Source organism: Astatotilapia calliptera, chromosome 1 (genome assembly GCF_900246225.1).
Source record: "Astatotilapia calliptera chromosome 1, fAstCal1.2, whole genome shotgun sequence".
Classification (NCBI taxonomy): domain Eukaryota; kingdom Metazoa; phylum Chordata; class Actinopteri; order Cichliformes; family Cichlidae; genus Astatotilapia; species Astatotilapia calliptera.
This window is the reverse complement of record NC_039302.1, coordinates 37,171,606-37,190,577: the sequence shown is the minus strand read 5'-3', so window position 1 is coordinate 37,190,577 and position 18,972 is coordinate 37,171,606.

Below are 18,972 nucleotides of genomic sequence, written 5' to 3'. Positions count from 1 at the left end.
ACGCACGAGGGACCACTTCATTTCTGTTTTCTGTCAAAAATCATTTAGGAAGAAATAAAACTTTGGTTCTCTTGCAGAGTTTAAATTCAGGTTCATGATTTCAGCTTTTTAAAAATCGTGGCTCTGACTGCAGTGTTGCTCTGTGCTGGATCGTATTGAATCTTTATTTTGAGCATGTTAAAACAGAATAACAACAACGAAAGAGAAAAAAAGAGACAAACAAACAAAACAATAATAATTCTAAATAACTTACATGTTCAAACAGGAGCAGGAAGAAGCACGAGCTTCACCCCTCTTTCCACTATTTAGTAACTAATAGTCAACACTTCCTGTTTATGCCCTCTTCATCTTGTTGTTACATACAGTACAATCACTGCTGTGGAAGCAGTGGGTGATACACCCAATCAGAGCCCAGCCTCCTCCCATACTGTGGTCTGTTCCACAGCTTCACTCCACACACAGAGATGGAAAAACTTTTTTAGATGTTTTAAATTTAATTCCCCCTCGAATTGTATCAATGTTCCTTTTAAGAAAACCATTTTGGATGTTTTAAGATTCATCACAGATTTACTTTGACTTTATATGATTATTGCTATATTATTATTTTCCCGTTCACCTTCGTGGTCTCCCTCAGTCTTGACAACGTGTTAGGACAGCTAGATGACGGATGAGGGCGGCTGACGCTCCCAGTGAAGCTAAAGCAATAAGTGGGCCGGCTTTTGCTGCGTCTCTTTCCTTTGGCGGGACATCGATGGTTAGTTGTCACTCACATGTCACCATCCAGCACCTGCAGGTTTGGCTTGTTTTGTTAGAAAAAGGCAGAAATCTGTAGCTCAGAGTTGTGAGTCTGCATGTCTTCCTGGTTATAAGTGAGAAAATCAGCTGAGCTGCAGGCTCAGTGTGATCAATAATATACGATGGCAGCCTCATTAGTGGATCGTATGTGACATTAGCCTTACATAATAAGGATTAAAGATTCATGTGACATATGATGGGGTTCTGTTTTTTCTGCCCACTTGCTAACAGCCAACTACCAATCTGCTGCTTCCACACGCACCAGGAAACAATCGTCTGGCGATAAAGTGAAATATCGACATGCTGAACAAATGCATTTGACACATGGAGTGAAACCTCCGGCTGGTGTTTGCTGGTCCCTGAAGTCTAATATTCTTCAGAGCACAGTGAAAGTGGAGAGGTCACCTTAACCGTCTCGCATGTTTAGCTTGTTAGCTGCGGTGGCTGTGGATGTTGTCACAGCAGCAAAAGCACTTTACAGACTTCTGTGAGGGGGAAGCTGCACAAGCCCCCCACTGGTTACAGTCACGATGGGTAACGTGCAAAGTCCATAACCAGACTGGATCTGATGGAGGCAGTGTGTGTGTGCATGTGTGAACAGAAGATGCAACCCTATGACCTTGGGCTTGCAGGTAAGTCGTAGATGTGCCGATATGATGAGAGGGGCATCTGTCTCTTCACTGCTTCATCCCTGCAGCCACTCAGAGATATCCACCTACTTTATGTGTGTACTCAATTATCTCCATCAGTCTGCATGCCTCCATCTCTCACTGCAGCCCTGCGCTCATCCCTGTTTCCTCCAGCAGCATCGCAGTAATGTGTCCACAGCCAGAAAGTCCACCCACCCGTCTGTCTCCAACTGTTTTTACTTCTCCCTCCTCCTCCACTCGTGTTTCTCTCTCCGCCTCTCCCTGTAAGCGTTGAATGCACGGCGACACCAGCGGGACGCGAGACGCCGTTATATCAGCAGATCTGTCGTTACAGGCCACCGCGTCTGGACAGAAACATTTCAATAACTGTGAATGAAAGTTGGAATCATCTGGATTTTAGTCCTGGCTAATCTGGAGAAGTTAAGGCTGTGATTAATTAAAGCACTACAAGCCGAGCTGCAGTTTGAGAACAATCCTCTCGCTGTTTTAACGAGAGGATTTCCCTGTAGGCAGGAAATGTGGAGCTTCAGAACCCGACTGAGAATCCTGATAGTCTTCATCGAGCGAATGGTGTGCAGTGAAAAGGAAGACGTAACGACATAATGACATAACTGAAGTTAGTAACTCTGCAAGTGGGACGCGTCTCACTATTTTGATAACAAGGTGCATCCCACATCATGACACATCAGCATCTTTGGAAATATGGTTATGTCAGAGGTGACAATGTGAGCGTTACATTCATAACAATAAGAACTTTAATATGTTTGTCTGGATCAGGTCAGAGGTCAGGTCAGACAAAAAAGAAACAGTTACAGTTAAAAGTCTTTTTTAACTGCGTGAAAACCTCATGACTTCTCTTTGTCTGTTAACATTTTTGCATTTAGTGATTTTTCTAAACTGCTACATGAATCTTAATAAACAAGATGACACCAATATAAGAGCTCCCAGAGGAAGAAGAATATAGATATCATATATTCAAGTATAGCCAAACGTTTGGTTTATGCAACTCAGGCAGATTTAATGTTCAAATCAAGACGGCCTTAAAGTCCTTTTTTAAACTCGGTCTTAAAAAAGAAAGCATGACCACGATGTCATTTGTTGTTCTGTGAGATTCATGAATGAACATTTTTTAGATAACAGGTGACGTTTCCCATCTTTTCCACGTATAAAGTCAACTTGTGTCCCTTTTACTGACCAGCTCCAGCTGTCATCGTGCTGTAAATGGGAAGAAACCGTAAAAGTTCTCACCTCTGTGGAAATGCAGAAACGCTACCTTCTAATTGTTTTAGACAACCAGAAGACAACCATCTGTAATTCAAACGTATCTGCAGACCCCGGCTCTCTGTGGGTCTCTGTTGTTGAGCAAATGTTTGTGCTGAATAGTGAAAAAAGATCAGATCAGCTGACTCAGTCGGAAAAACCACCACTGCTCCAGATGTTCACGTTTGACAGTTCAACACTGACCCACCACGCTCCCACCACGTCCACCCGCTGTGGCCAAGCTGCCTCAGGACATGACGGTGACCACAGGAGTTAATCACTCTGCCCTTTGAGCCCACGTCAGGAGCCTCACAAAGTCCTCTAGAAAAACATCCCATTTTCTTACTTTTACAACACATTTTAATAATAATAATAATGGATTGGATTTATATAGCGCTTTTCTAGGCACCCAAAGCGCTTTACAATGCCACTATTCATTCACTCTCACATTCACTCACTGGTGGAGGCAGCTACGGTTGTAGCCACAGCTGCCCTGGGGCAGACTGACAGAAGCGAGGCTGCCATATCGCGCCATCGGCCCCTCTGGCCAACACCAGTAGGCAAGTAGGGTAAAGTGTCTTGCCCAAGGACACAATGACCAGGACAGAGAGCCCAGGGATCGAACCGGCGACCTTCCGGTTACAGATGCGATTCCCAACCCCCTGAGCCACGGTCAGACATTACATCCCCTGTGAAACAGCATCTTCGGACAGTAACCTCAGTAACACAAATATAGTCATAACTGTATTTGATCTTTAAACTCTGCCCAGCGCCCCAAAGCAGAACATTTCCAACACCAGCCTCCACATCTGGTTTGAGCCTCTTCTGAAAAGCAGCCTTTGGTCTGCAGCAGACACGTCTACCATTACCGGCCCAAACAATCTTATCTCCGATTCATCTTTTCAAAGCACATTATTCCCAGAGCTCCGCTCTTTGCCTGCATGTTCACTAGCAGGCTGTAACTTTTCTCTGATGTTCTTTTTGGACAGCAAAGGCTTTTTCCAGGCGCGTCTCCCACACAGGTCATATTTGTGCAAACAGCAGCGACCCGAGTCATGTCAAAGTGGCGGCTGTGCGAGTATTAGGCCAAACTCTTAAACTTTAATTCTTTAAAACCTTTAAACACGAGCATTGTAAAGCTCAGTGCATGTTTAATAGCATTTTCATGCATTTTTTAGTTTATATGAGCTAATGTTAGTTAACGAGCTGCATCCATAGACACGTCTACCTGCTAATTAGTTCTAAGCAACAAACGAGCAGCCATATCATTGGTCAGGTAATTGAATGAATAATGGCTCCAGCAGCACAAACACAGTCCAGTTCAGGGTCCAGAGGTCGAGTTCAGGGTGAGGTGAAGTCTAGCAGACAGCTAACAGCTACAGCCGCCTGTCAGTCACAGAGGCCACGCCCCTCACAATTTAAACTTTAAGCTTTAAAGCTTAAAATATAAACATGTTTATTTCACTGTAGAGTGCACGTGCTTATTGGATAACAACTTGTCGTTAGATAATTCTTTATTTTGTGCTATAAAATAATCTCCAGCTTTGAATCAGAACAAGTGACTGAGCCTAAATATTCAGCAGGAAAGCCAGAAAACAGAAGGCCAGCGCTAAAGACGACCACGAGTCTTCTGTAGGGTCTTATTGCAACCACAGCCGTAGACTCCTGGTCAGGTTTAAGATTTTTCAGACCAGGCAGCTACGCCCACGTTTTATACTGCCCATTAGAGAGACCAGCTTACTTTTAGAGTCAGCCTCAAGCAGACGTTGGAGGAGCTGCAGCTTTCGGCACTTCCGGGTTGGCTTGATTTTTGAAGTTGGGGTCCTTGAAAACTTTTTCAAAATGTGCCGTCATGTATAATCTACTTTCCTGCAGTGAATGCTTTCTAATATTTTGAGGGTTGTTTGGAAAATCTTTTACTTGATCCAGAGACACACACATAGGCCTTTTTTTCCTTCAGGCCTAAGACCCCACATACCTCGATGCCTCGGTGTCAGAGGTTTAAATTGAATCCCTTCCACCTGTGTGACTCATTATGGATTCACATTTTGACTTTGCCAATTTGAAGGTGTGAGTTTAGTGCGTGTCACTTTTTTCCCAAGATTTTCCTTCCAAATAAAGGCAATAAAAGGAACTACAACTCTGGATCGTTTCATCTCAGCAAGAATTTCTGGATGAAAAGTGTTTTATGCATTTTCTTTGCTGTCTACCATTCAGAACTCTGACATCTGTCCCAAATCCTGATTCATTTTAAGATATTCATGTTCAATGTGTGAAAAAGAAATTAGCCAGGAAGACACATTTTACAAAAAATGGATCTTGAAAAGTCTTTGATGTAGAAGCTAAAACTTCACAGCACTCATTATATGTTAAAGTAAAGATGGCTGAGCAGAAAATGTTCCAGTGATTCCACGTTTGGAGAACAGGAAGTTACACAGGACGGACTGACAGATGAAGGACACCGAGGCAGGAAGTAAAACCAGCCAAAACAGCCGAGGAAAGTAACAAAATAAAAGGGGAAATTACTGTGAAAGAAACATGAACTGCACACACTGGGAAGCCACGAGAACACGGATAAAACAGATTTTTACATGACCACAAACCCAAAATAAACACACATGAATGTAGTTTAACTTATATAAAGATGATTCAGTCGACACGAGATTTGTTTTAATGGCTTTAGCTTTCTGCCATTTTTTTCCTTTTTGTTTTTGACAGGGCACAATCATCATCATCATCAATCAATCTGGCACATCCCGAGCTGTTTTCCAGCAGACGGGAATCAGGAACTCGGGCTCGTCTCGTTGATTGATTCTGACTGACACAACGAATCCCATCTGGCACAGCAGAGGTACTAAAACAAACTCTCAAGCTAATCTTTCTGTAAAGACTTCAATACATGGAGCGGTTTGTACACTGACTCGTGCTCAGTGGAGCGGAGAAGAAGAGTTGGATTCACAGCAGCATCAGCGGAACGTGCAGACGAATGCTCGCATAGAGCCGACCTGACGCGACCTGAAGTAAAGTGTACGTGATTGATGCTATTTCGAGTGCAACTGGATAAACATATGGTCATAAACAGATGATATTTCAGTCGTAATTTGATTGTAATGAATGATAAATTAACTCTTTTCAGTTTTGATGTAATTCTTGAAAATTACATTCCCATACGACTGACCTGAGCAGCTGGGAGGAGAATCGGCACCTCCCAGGCAGAGGCTGTAGCTCTGACTCAGAAATGGGGGGTGTTCCCACCCTGGAGTTCAAGCTTCTCTGGTTATCCTGAGGGGTGAAGGACAGAGCGAACCAGAGGTCCACAGATGGATTGGTGCAGCATCTACAGTGATGTGGAGGCTGCAGGTTTGCTGTGGTGACGGTCACTCTACATTCCCTCACCTCCATGACCTCATGTCCAAGAACCACAGGCAAGAACTGGGAATTAATCTGAGGATGATTTTTGGATTCTTCGACCTGAGAAGCATTCAAAGCATGTCCATCTGGACAGATGGATGAATGGACAGGGTGATGGATGGATGGGTAGATGAATGGACAGATGACTGGACGGATGGATGAATGGACAGGGGGATGGATGGATGGGTGGATGAATGGACAGATGACTGGACGGATGGATGAATGGACAGGGCAATGGATGGATGGGTGGATGAATGGACAGGGGGATGGATGGATGGGTGGATGAATGGACAGATGGCTGGACGGATGGATGAATGGACAGGGGGATGGATGGATGGGTGGATGAATGGACAGATGACTGGACGGATGGATGAATGGACAGGGGGATGGATGGATGGACGGATGGATGAATGGACAGGGGGATGGATGGATGGGTGGATGAATGGACAGGGGGATGGATGGATGGGTGGATGAATGGACAGATGGCTGGACGGATGGATGAATGGACAGGGGGATGGATGGATGGGTGGATGGATGGACAGGGGGATGGATGGATGGGTGTATGAATGGACAGATGGCTGGACGGATGGATGAATGGACAGGGGGATGGATGGATGGGTGGATGAATGGACAGATGGCTGGACGGATGGATGAATGGACAGGGGGATGGATGGATGGGTGGATGGATGGACAGGGGGATGGATGGATGGGTGGATGAATGGACAGATGACTGGACGGATGGATGAATGGACAGGGGGACGGATGGATGGATGGACAGATGGCTGGATCAATGGACAGGGGGATGGATGGATGGATGGATGGATGGGTGGATGAATGGACAAGTGACTGGACGGATGGATGGGTGGATGAATGGACAGATGACTGGACGGATGGATGGATGGACAGATGGCTGGACGGATGGATGGATGGACAGATGGCTGGATGGATGGATGGATGGACAGGTGGATGGATGGATGGATGGATGGACGGGTGGATGGATGGATGGACGGCTGGATGGATGGATGGACAGGTGGATGGATGGATGGACAGATGGATGGATGGATGGATGGATGGACAGGTGGATGGATGGATGGATGGATGGACAGGTGGATGGATGGATGTTTGATAGTTCTGGATCTTTACCGCGTTTTGTGCTTTTTGTTCCTTCAGTTTATCATGAATTATCTTCACTCAGGTTCTTAGCTTGGGTTACACGTCCGCCCTCGTGTGTTCCCCGTAGTGCTTCAGTCTTGACTGTGTAGTTTAAATTACTGTTGTGTTTATTATGTTCCCTCAGTAGTTCCTGATTTTTCCTCCTGTGTCACTTCCCTGTGTTAGTTCTGTCTTTATTTCCCTGATAGTTATTGCTCCTGATTTCCTGATTTTGTTATTTTGTCTCTTGTGTTTTGTGTTTAGCTTTACTTCCTCTCCTGCCTCATTGTGTTGATTGTCTACACCTGTGTTAATTTGCTCCAGCTGTTCCACATCCTGTTGTGACGTCTGCTATCCTTTGTTCCTGGGTTCGTCCCCAGCGTGTCTTCTGTTTGGAGACTTTGGTCTTCTGCCTTTTTGGATTTCTGCGATGCCTGAATAAAACCCACTGCCTGCATTTCCATTCACATTCCTTCAGACATGATAGGATGGATGGATTCTTTCGAATATTTAGATTCATTTTATTAATACGAATGACCCTCTAATCACAGTATTATGCTTATACTGAAGCGAGAGAAATAACAGTCTAATGTGAGACTGCAGTTTAGTTCTTTCAGAAAAAATATGGCAACAGCACTGTTTGTACAGTTGGAGAGATTTCTGCTGTACACTGATTCTTCCCTTAAGCTGCAACACTTCCCACTCAACACTTTGGGTCTCTTGTCTGAATAAAATCCAGATCAAATATTATTTTGCTTACCAGCAGTCAGATATGACTGGCCACATTACAAATTGTATCACTGTCTACATGCAAATTAGGGTCAGATTGCTGCAGCCCGGAGGATGATGGAAGCTGTTTTGTAATCTAACTGCTGCCAATGCGAGGAGGAAAAATACGCCCAGTCTCCCCTCAGTCTTTATTGTTTTTTAGGAAAATGGGTGCAGCGGTTTACTGAAGTACATGAACACAGACGAGAGGAGTTTGAAGTTTATCCTTCAGCACAGCCTCAGCTCTCTGAGGCATGAAGAAGCTTTATGCGGTGCATATTAATATTTATGAATGGGAATCATAAGTGCTTGGATGATTATGAAAATGCTGCATTTATTAAAACATGCAAATACAAAATACCTGGAAATATAAAATATGAGGCAAAAGTATAGTTCAGGCTTCTTGAAGGAGACTCAAAGTTCTTCTTTGGATGTTTCTGTCCTTTGTTCTGTTCTCTGTCAGGATGATCCCAAACTGCTTCAGTAATGCTGAGGTCCGGCCCCGGGGAAGTCGATCCATGACTGATCGCTGCCAATCAGATGCTTTCAGATGGTATTTCATGGAGGATCAAAGTCTGATGTTTCTTTCCGAGTTCATAATTCATCAGTTTTATCAAAGATCTTAAACACTGACATGCAGCTCAAACCATGACCGAGCCTCCACCGTGCTTCACAGGTGGATGCAGACTCTCACTGTTGGACCTCCTCATACATACTGTCCATGAAGTGGATCCATCGCTCCATCAGACCCGGTCCTCTGATCTTCAGTCCAGTTCTTGTGTCATTTTCCTCCCTGTTTCTTTTCCTAAGGAATGATGCATCTCAGGTCCTGTATCAGGTCTTTGCTGCATGTGTGTGTGTTTGTTTTGTTTGTGTGAAACTGCCATCTTTGCCATTTTCCATTGATTTAACTAAAGAAATGGGAATAACTGTGTTTCTGGAACAAAGAGGCTCAAATGAGTGAAAAAGCAGCTGATGTCCAAAGAAAACGTTTGACAGACCTTCAGAAAGCCCAGAAATCTGACAAAATTACAAGACGGTGTGTCCTTGGAAACAACATATAAAGACATGAGTGTACTTAGACCACCCGCCTGTTTAATCTTCATCACAAAAATCTGTGAATACCTTTTTCTTCAACCTGCAGTTTTTATGGATTTTTCTTTTGTGAATAATACTAAGAAGCCATAAAATGCCTTAAAGAAATCATAATTTAAGATGTAAATAAACCAGAAGAGACAGACTGAAACAGCTTTAAAGCAGCACTGCTTTCCCCTGGAGATATGTGGGGTTTTCAGCAATGTGAAAATAAAGAATATCCCATTACAAAGTGATTCCACCTCCATTTTGCCACCGCACACCTGATGTCAGACATGAGCTACCTGATCAGATTCTGGCCACTTTAAAACATTTCAGCCAATTATCACAACCCCGAACGGGCACTCAGCTCTAATATGTTCAGCGTCCATTAGCGCCCGACTGTCGCTGTTCTGTGTATTGGAAAAACTGTCAGGTCACTTATGTTTAAAGCTTGCATTGTTTGGCTCCATGGATAATGCCCCGTACCGAGGGTGGGGTTATTTGGTATGCTTAGTCCTCAAATGGTATTTGAGGACTAAGCAGAGAAACCACATGGATACCAACAGTGTTTCCACCTGTTCTTTTCCCCCTGCAGTTGATGGCAGCCCTGCATAGCGCCACCAATGGGTCACAGTCGGTGTCGTGTTTATGCGTATGACCTTTGGATCGAGTGGAGTTCAAAGGGCTGTGTTCCAATTTCTGCCATATCAGATTTAATTTAAAACTTAAAATTTACCTGATGATTTTTTTTTCTATTTGAAGGCATCTGAGCTCACTGGCCAAGCCGAACACAGGAAGTGAGGTCATATCTGCTTGAATATATGAAAACCCAACAGCATTCTTAGAGAAGAAAGGGTTGGTGGAGCATCCATCCACAGTCTGCACAGACTAAAGCTGCTCCAGATCACCTTGAAATCAATAATTACAAAAGTTGTCAGAAAGATTTTCAATTTTCAAATCTGTTTGTCTCAAAAGTAGAATGGGCTGTGAAGCTGGCAAACAGAAAGTGACCACCGGGGGCGCCGCAGTAAGCACTGAATATTTTAACAACAGCTGTTGCCATGGTGCACTTGGTAAACGTGTTCTTCTTGCAGATCCCAGCAATGCTCAAATGTAGTTTTTTTGTCTTTTAATCAAAGCTCTGAATGCACTTCAGCTGCTCCGTGTGCAGATCTTAAACACACGTTAGTGGTTGTAATTTTGCCACCACGGCCACCTTCACGTATGTGCTGCTTCCACTCAAATCTCTTCAAACTTAAGGACTCAGAGCTTCCTTCACAGTCACACATCTCCTGATCAAAACGACTGATTGGCTGCAGCAGCAGAACGATGTTACAGGCTGGCCTCGTGACCTCTGAGTGTGTTTGTGCCGGTGACACGTGAAAAGGAAAGTCTAGAATATTCTTGTTAAAGACATGTGTTTGATTTGCTTTTTGACTCTTTTTATGGTTCCTGCAGGAACGTACCAAGTATATGAAGAAGGGGGGGATTAGACTGAAGTTTGTGTCCGTTTAAGAGCAGTTTCTCTGCCTGCATAACTACAGATGTTTCCCATTGTAACCTATTACAGGTGTCCATTTAATAATAGAGTAAGCATCCATCCATCCATCCTTATCCATCCTCAGGTCATGGAGGCAGCAGTCTAAGCAGAGACCCCACACTTCCCTCACTTCAGCCACCTCTTCCAGCTCATCCGGGGGAACGTTCCTGAGCCAGCAAGTCTGCCCTGGGACCTCCTCCCGGTAGGACATGCCCGAAAACACCTCGCCTTAGAGGCGTTCAATAGGCATCTTAATTAGATACCCGAACCACCCCAACTGGCTCCTAAAAATTACAATGAAATGCTAAATCAAGTTAGACCACCTCATGAAGAGGAGCAAGTTGAGGTGGTTTAACTTAATTTAGGATTTAATTGTAATCCTAATTTCCTGGGGAGGGAGAAGCTACTGTCTGCATAGACAGGTGATGGATGATGGCGGTGTGCCCCGTGCAGATCTGTTTCCTGCTGTATTTAGTTTTGCAACACTCTTTAAAGTTAGTTTTCATTCTTCTCTCTAGTTTGATTTTAGCATATCTCCAGCCTTTGCCAGCTTAATCTGTCCTGTAAATGCAGTGCACTCATCCACTGTGACATAAAAAAGGGAAATTAAAAAAAGGAAGATTGGACTACTGAACTGTTTAAAGGCCCTTTTATTTCCACCTCCCACACTCAGCCATCCTCCACAGTACAGTTAGTTTGGTGTGTCGGCTCTGAGCTAATCAATTCTTGCACTATATTACATATAAATACTCCCCAGGTGGATTCTGGGGGTGTAGTAGTGTTGAAGGAATGATTAAGCAGAGCAGTGGCACTGACATGTCAGAGAGGAGAAAACCAAACTGGGAGGCGTATGACGCGCTGCACGCTCGAAGCAGCTCGCAGGCTTTGCTCCACAAAACCAAGCACTGATGTGCAGCCACTTCATAACACAATGATGTCCTCCCAGTGAGAGAATGCTCTTTAGTTTCACACTTGTTGTGAAAGCATAATCACAAACCTCCTCCCTACTGTAAATTACTTCTTAATCCTGCGATTGATCTGGAAATGACTGCAGACTCAGAAATGATCCAAAGATCCTTCTCAGAGCCTCTGGCTCTGCTGGGCTCGGCGTCATTCTTCATCTCACAGACCGGCACCTTCGTTAGTATCTCACACACACCGTTCTTCATTCCTCTGGCCTCGGCCGCGCGTTCGCATCGATCGGGTGTAGCTGCAGAGACAGCACAGACTCCCGAGGACGTCTGCAGGGTTCAGCCTGTCTATGTTTGTCTAATATGTTTCAGAGGATGAAAACCTGCAGAGGCTTCGACGGCTGGCTGCGTGTCTGCAGAGATCACTGTTTAAAGTTTAATGTCACGGTTTTGCTCAAATGCTTGAATTAAAGCTGAAACTCTGCACTTCAGCCACTTCTAGACCGCTTCAGATACTTTAGGCAAAGATGGCATTTATCCACAAAAATCCTCATAATGAGATCAGCAGTTTTCACTGTGCAGCGGCAGATTACATGACTGTATGTGGGTAATATTTGTTTACTCTACCTTACTTTAGCTCTGATGTGAATGATCATTTACTGAAGTTTCTTGGTGTAAGGCCTGAGAGACAGATCTCAGGACCGCACTATTGATCGCACAGTTAATGAAAGCCTAACGTTTGGTTACTTTGTTGAGGTTTGTAGAAGAAAAAGTTGCTTTTGGTGTCCTCACTGCAGCAAAAACGAGCCCCGGAAATTTAAATGATTACAGTTTAAGGTGGAAGCGTGTACTTAAGGTGAGGCTGTAAGCTAACGACACTGGAGAGAACCCCAGTCAGTACCTGGCAATGGTGGGAAGGAAGAACCTCTATTTGACAGGAAGAGCCCTCTAACAGAGCCTCGATCAGGGACAGAGTTTAGAAAATTTCCTCAAATCATGGATACAAGGGTGTGTGTGTAGGTGTGTGTGTAGGTGTGTGTGTGTGTGTGTGTGTCAGCCAGCTAATGGTGGTTTTGGGACTGAAGCAGGCATACCTCAGAGGGTCAGGCTTTCCAGTCATCAGTATTTCCAGCAATAAGACCCAAATGTTTGGCACGCTCTGCTCTGACATGAACTAAATGACCCAGATTTGGTTTGTGGAAGCAGATAGGGAGAAGGATTCAGAGGCGCAAAAGAAAAGCTAAAAAACTCACCAGAAAAGTGTTTTGTGAGGTCAGGATTGAGGATTGAGACCAGAAGTCTCTTTGCAACCACAGGTATCGCCCCCTGGTGGTGATTAATAACAATATAATCTTCGCAGATCCTGAAGTTGCACCCATCTTTTACACAATGATGACGTTAAACCTCGTTTATCAGATCAAGCTACATTTTGCCAGATTTTCTTTGTTTTAGCCCGCTCCTGTCACTGCTCTTCTCTGACTGAACACTCAAATGCATTGGAGACAACTCAGGATTCAACTCAGGATTCAACATTCATTAATTATACTTCGACGCACTAGAGCAGCCAGGGATTGAACCGCTGACCCCTGACTGGTTGACAACCTCACAACTGCCCGACTGAGATGAACACATTTTCTTTCTCTAAGGCTTTTTGGATCTGTGAACGATGCAAAGCTCCTCTAACACTGTTTACTGTGCAGCAGGCGATCTGAAGGGTTGTTGGGTCTCTCTGCAACCACGACTGGCACTGCTACACCTCAGCATACAACTATGAGGAGGCTTTGTTTGCAAAGGTAAGACTCTTTAGTTGGGACACAGTAGGACTGCACATTCTTGTGCTAGGCATTTTTTTGTTTTGACAGACGTGTCTTATTTTTAAAGTCTCTGACAGGTCGTCCAAAAAGTTGATTCTGTTCATCTGTAGCTGAAAACGCTACAGATGAACAGAATCAACTTTTTGGGATTTTCCTACCTGGATGATTGAGCTTGCATCAAGACCTCAGCCTCTATATCTGTGCAAACGGTGGTCTTGCTGGCTGATAATTATTGTTAGAAGTTTACTGTTTAGACTGTGGAGTCAATTCAAGTCAAACTGTTACAAGAGAAAAGAGAAAACAACTCTTTCCTAACAAAAGCTGCTGCCCTGCGTCACCTCACATCCCAGATAAGATCGCACTTCCCTCTGTAAGGAGCGGCATTCCTCCTCTGAGCACCAACAGAAAAGTCCGACCATATCAATAAACACAGATCAAAATGCCAATCAGCTGGGAGAATCAATAAGCTGCTAGTTTACAGGCTCCGCCTCATGCTTGCTGGGAGCTAATATTAAATGCAGAGGTAACAAAATTAGTAAAACATGGCTGTGCATCATGTAATCAGCGGCACAAACATTTCATATCTCTGAGTCGCATCATAAAGATACACAACCAGAGCAGGGTCTGGATCTTATCAGCGATCACAAACCGAGAGCTCTTCTCTCCACAATATTCAGTCCTAACAGCAGGATTTACCAATTAATTCACCCAGCAGCAAAACAAATAAATAAAAATGAACAAATAAACTGCCGTATGCTTTCTTTACATCTTTTGCACAGTTTGGCCTTCTGATCTCACATCTCAGTTTTTACTTCCCGCCTCTTGTCTCTTTCGCTCTGTGTCTACACGACCACAGGAAACTCACTGACAAAGGACAAAGGAACACTCAAACTGCCGAAGCGGTCGTATCTTAAATGGGTTATATTAGATACATTTAGGCAAACTGATTAGCAGGCCCGAGTTACTCAATAATGTCGAGAAGATAAACAGCATTTTAGCCGCGGTTGCAGGACAAAGTCGGCCTCTCTACTTCTGTCATTACAGAACGACTCTGCAGTCTGTTTGTTTGCCACTTTGTTTTGGTGCTAATGTCGCAGAGGATATGAACGAGGAAGCAGCTGCCTCGAGAAAACATCAGCATCGCTCCAGAAAGTCGCTCATCGAACTGGTGGATTAATCAGTTCATTCGTTACTGTGGTTATTGACTGAAAACAAACAGAACGACTGCAGTTTCAGTTCTTATAGCAAATAAGGAGAAACACAGAATGCATGAGAGTGATTCAGGGAAATCTTTTTGTACTGACTCACACAGAGATATCTGTGCATAAATCTGTGTGTCAGCCGCCAAAAACTGCAGTTCATCTAATGGCCCATTATTATCTGCCAGATGATGTCATTAAAAATGGCTCCAACAGCACAAACACGGTGCAGAGGTCAAGTTCAGCTAGCAGACAGCTAGCAGACAGCTAGCAGCGACGACCGCCTGTGTCAGTCAAAGAGGCCACGCCCCCAAAGTTTGCATCATCAGTGGTGCAGTTCCTCAGATTCAGAGGAGGATGCTGACCTCTGCTCATGCCTGTACTCGTGCTGTATATGTGAGCAGTGATATATATGCTGTTTTGCTTTGCTGAATGCAAATGTAATGTTGTTTATCAAGATGTTCTCAGCTTTTCTATATAAAAGCAAACATCAGCGGTGAATGTTTCCCATTGTTTTATTCATCAACACAATCAAAAGCTTCACCAGTGCTGCAGGAATCTAATCTCTCTTGTAAGCAAGATGAGATACTTTGGTAGAAAAATGTTTCCAGTCTTAGATGTCAGAGTTTCCTTGTTACTTTTATAGAAAGTATTTCTTTCGTGTTTGTGTTTAGCTGTACAAAAATATCATTTCTACCAGGCGTCTTTGGCAGTGCTCACTGTGTGTGAGAGAGAGAGTGTGTGTTTGTTTCAAGAAAACTGGCTCAAAGATGAGAGTGGTCTAACTCCGCCCCTCCGCCTTTCACACCTGTTCATTTCAACACTGCTTACAAGTCGGCGTTCAAACCTGCGTCTGAAAATGTGCCAGGCTGGACGGCAGCGCGGTGCTAATTACAGCAAATATGTTGGATTTGTACAGAAGCGTGAAGTCGTCCGTGTGTCCTGTTAGATCACCGCCTAGTCCTCGTATGGAACTCTGTTGGTGAGATGTTTGTAATTTTTACTTTCATTGTTGTTTTCGTGTCAGCGCGGTGGAATGGCGGTTAGCACCTCACAGCAGGTAGGTCCTGAGTCCAGTTCCACCATCAGGCCGGGGTCTTTCTGTGAGGAGTTTTCATGTTTTCCCCGTGTTTGCGTGGGTTCTCTGCAGGCACTCGGCTCCTCCCACAGTTCAAAGACAGTCTTTGTGCTGTGCAGTTAGTGGGGTTAGGTTAACTGGTAACTCTAAATTGCCCGCAGGTGTGAATGGTTGTCTGCGACAGATGGTGACCTGTCCAGGGTGTTCCCTGCCACTACTGCTGGGCTGTATGTCCAGTTTGGTTAGCTGTCACCAGTTTCCCACAGGATCTTAGCTGGGTCATTCTCGACTGTCCTAGGGAGCGTGTCCCAGCTTGACCTCCGGACTTCCAGGCCATACTGTATACAGCGGTCCCTCGTTTGTCGCAGGGATAGGTGAAATCTGTGAAGTAGCCAGCTTTATTTTTTACAACTATTATAGATGTTTTAAGGCTGTCAAACCCCTCACTACACATTTTATACTTTTCTCAGGCAGGCATGAACATTTTCATATGTTTCTCTCTTGTTTAAACACTCTTAAAGTTCAAACCTTCGTAGAAAAATAAGTTCAGTATTATTGAATGAAACCAAAGATCAAACCCTGTTTTCAGGTCCAGAACACGGAGTAGAGCCGCTGCCAGAGAATTCAACATTAATGAATCAATGGTACACAAGTGGAGGAAGCAAGAAGAATGAGCTGAGTAAAGTTTGACTGTTTTGTTTCGCTTAATGCGCCTTATAATCTGAAAAATACGGTAACTTCTATCTTCCTTTCAGGAAGTCTGACTTTCTGTGCGATGGTTAGCATCTTCCGTTGCCGTTTGGGTGCCGCAGGTGCCTTCAGCGTCACGTCGACATTGTTGTGTTTGTTGGGGAGAAGACTTACAAACATACAGTCCAGCACTTCAGAGTCACACTGCTAGCGATCAAAGATTTATGTAAATTTGACGAGCTGAACGCACTCTGCGCTGTACAGGAGACACGGCACAGTGGTCTACAGCCAATCAGGACGCAGAACACAATGCACTGTACAAAAACAAAAACAAAACCAAAAACATATAAAATTGCACAAAAAAAATCAGCGAAACAGCGAGGCCACGAAAAGTGAACCGCGTTACAGCGAGGGACCACTGTGGTTATGGCGTTCCATGTATGCCCTGCCTGCCAGCTGTTATGTGCTGGATTGTCTCAGGGGCATCTTTACACAGCCTGCACCTGGGGTCTTACCTGGTGTGGTAGACCCCAGGCAATCTCTCTATCTACTTACATATACATATGTGTGGTTAATGTTTTTAAAAATTTAGTCTTTTCTGTAATATTTCTGCTACCGAGGAGTTTTTATTAATATTGTTTCTTTATTCTGAAGAAGAGTTTTGGATTTGTAGATTACGGTTTGAAGTTCCTAAAGCAGACGTGTGTCTGTGCTAACTCAGTGTTACTGACACACAGTTTTCAGGTCATGTTCTCATTAAGACACTGGAGGAAGACCTCGGTGTCTTCTCCAGGGTCCTGCTCGCTACGTTCACTTCATCGACTTTATTGTGTCGCTGTTGCTCTGAACAAAGACACGACCTCCGATTAGAGAAGAAGCAAAGTTCTCCCCTGAGGGAGTATCAATAATGGAGGAGCTCCACCTCCCATCTCCCCACCTCTGTGTCTGTGTGTATTCATTGATCTGTTCACGCATGTTTGTGCTGTCTCATTTCCCTGCATGTGTAAATGCGCGTGTGTGTTTGTGCGTGTTCACATCATCCTTCTTTAGTTTCAGTGGGAAGGTTCCACTTTCCCACTGGTCAGGGGCTGAGACCTCAGTCCTCGGGGGTTAAAGGTCATTTTGGGCCTATAGCGGGACATCACGGCGGCTTAGAGAGGTCAAGAGAGGTCAGAGGCAGGAGGCTCGGACACTGACATGACAAAAGAACTGCAGATGGAAAAAGAAAAGCACATCATGAAAGAGAAAAGGGTCGAAACAAAGAGTTAAGGCGAGAGTGAAGGAATCCAGGGACGTGTCCCTTCACTGCCGATCTCATCTCAGCTTCTTTGCACGACTGACCGAACACTTTGGAGGATAAACGCTGACAAGTATTCAGAGTTTCCCTCAGTCTGTGATGGAGAACATGCCGGGCATCATTCAGAACACGGGGCAGCTCGCTTCTTTATTAAAACCAAGAAACACTGATCCATCGTTTGTGAAGGCAGCAGTGTTGACGGTCTAGATTACTAGCTGAGAGCACGCTGGTCATGGTGTTTGAAGAGTTTTGGAGTTGTAGACAATTATCAACAATTAAAAAGCTAAATTATGTCAAATACAGAAGAATGGACAAATAAACATGAGCCCTCATTCATTCAAAGGCAGTTTATTTAGACGAAGAAGCAGTAAAATGACCATTTCACTCAAACACAAGACTTTACATTGCTGGTGCAGATCCAGTCGTGTGCCTGCACCTTTTAGAGAGCAAGCTCGCATTTCAGGAGGTTCGAGTCCTGAACGTCGCATCAGTTCACGAGAGCTGTTTCCATTGGACGAGATGCTGTTAACAGTAACAGTGTTTATTCCACCTGAATGATGTAAAATCAGTTTTTCCTTCTTCAGCTGTGATGAAACTCTTCTGACAGGCTGTCTGTGTTGATTGTTGATTTGTGTCAGTGCAACTTTACTTCTGATGTCTTGTTGAGCCTCCCATCGTTTCTTGTACTCCGACTGTTTGATGGTCAACAACTGAACCACTTATTTCTAAATCCCTGACAAACGTGTGGAGTTCCTTGGTTTTCATTTGATCTGCTAACATTTTTACGGACTTCCTCTTCTGGCTGTTACAGTATGACACAATAACAAGAAGGATGACACATCAAGATTATATACAAAACCGCTGGACCACAAGTGTGAATCATCTGGTAGTTTTTCCTGTGGTAGCCAGTCTCATAACCACTGAGCTGCGAGGTTCAGTTTTCCTGCTGGGAGCTTTATGGCAGGTGGACCGGCGTGGTTTTGGGATGGAAAACTGTGGAATCAAAACATACACATGCTACATTTTCTAGATTACCAGCGTGAGGTGTCCTGATAGAAAAAGAAAGGTTTTATAGATGTGGTCATTAAAATGTAAAATTTTAAAATTTCTCCTTCAAAGTTATCTCTTCGTCTCTGGGTGGGTTTCAGGTCTGTGCTGTTTGGTCCTCTTACACCTCTGCCTCTCAGGGGAAAGCTGAATTTCTTCCATTGGGTTAAAACAGCGAACCTCAAACTTGATTGTCATTTTGCAGATGCTGATGAAGTGGCAGGAGAGGCAAGTCAGCCAGTGGTCCACTTAATAATTAAAGCATAATGTGCTAATGTGGCAG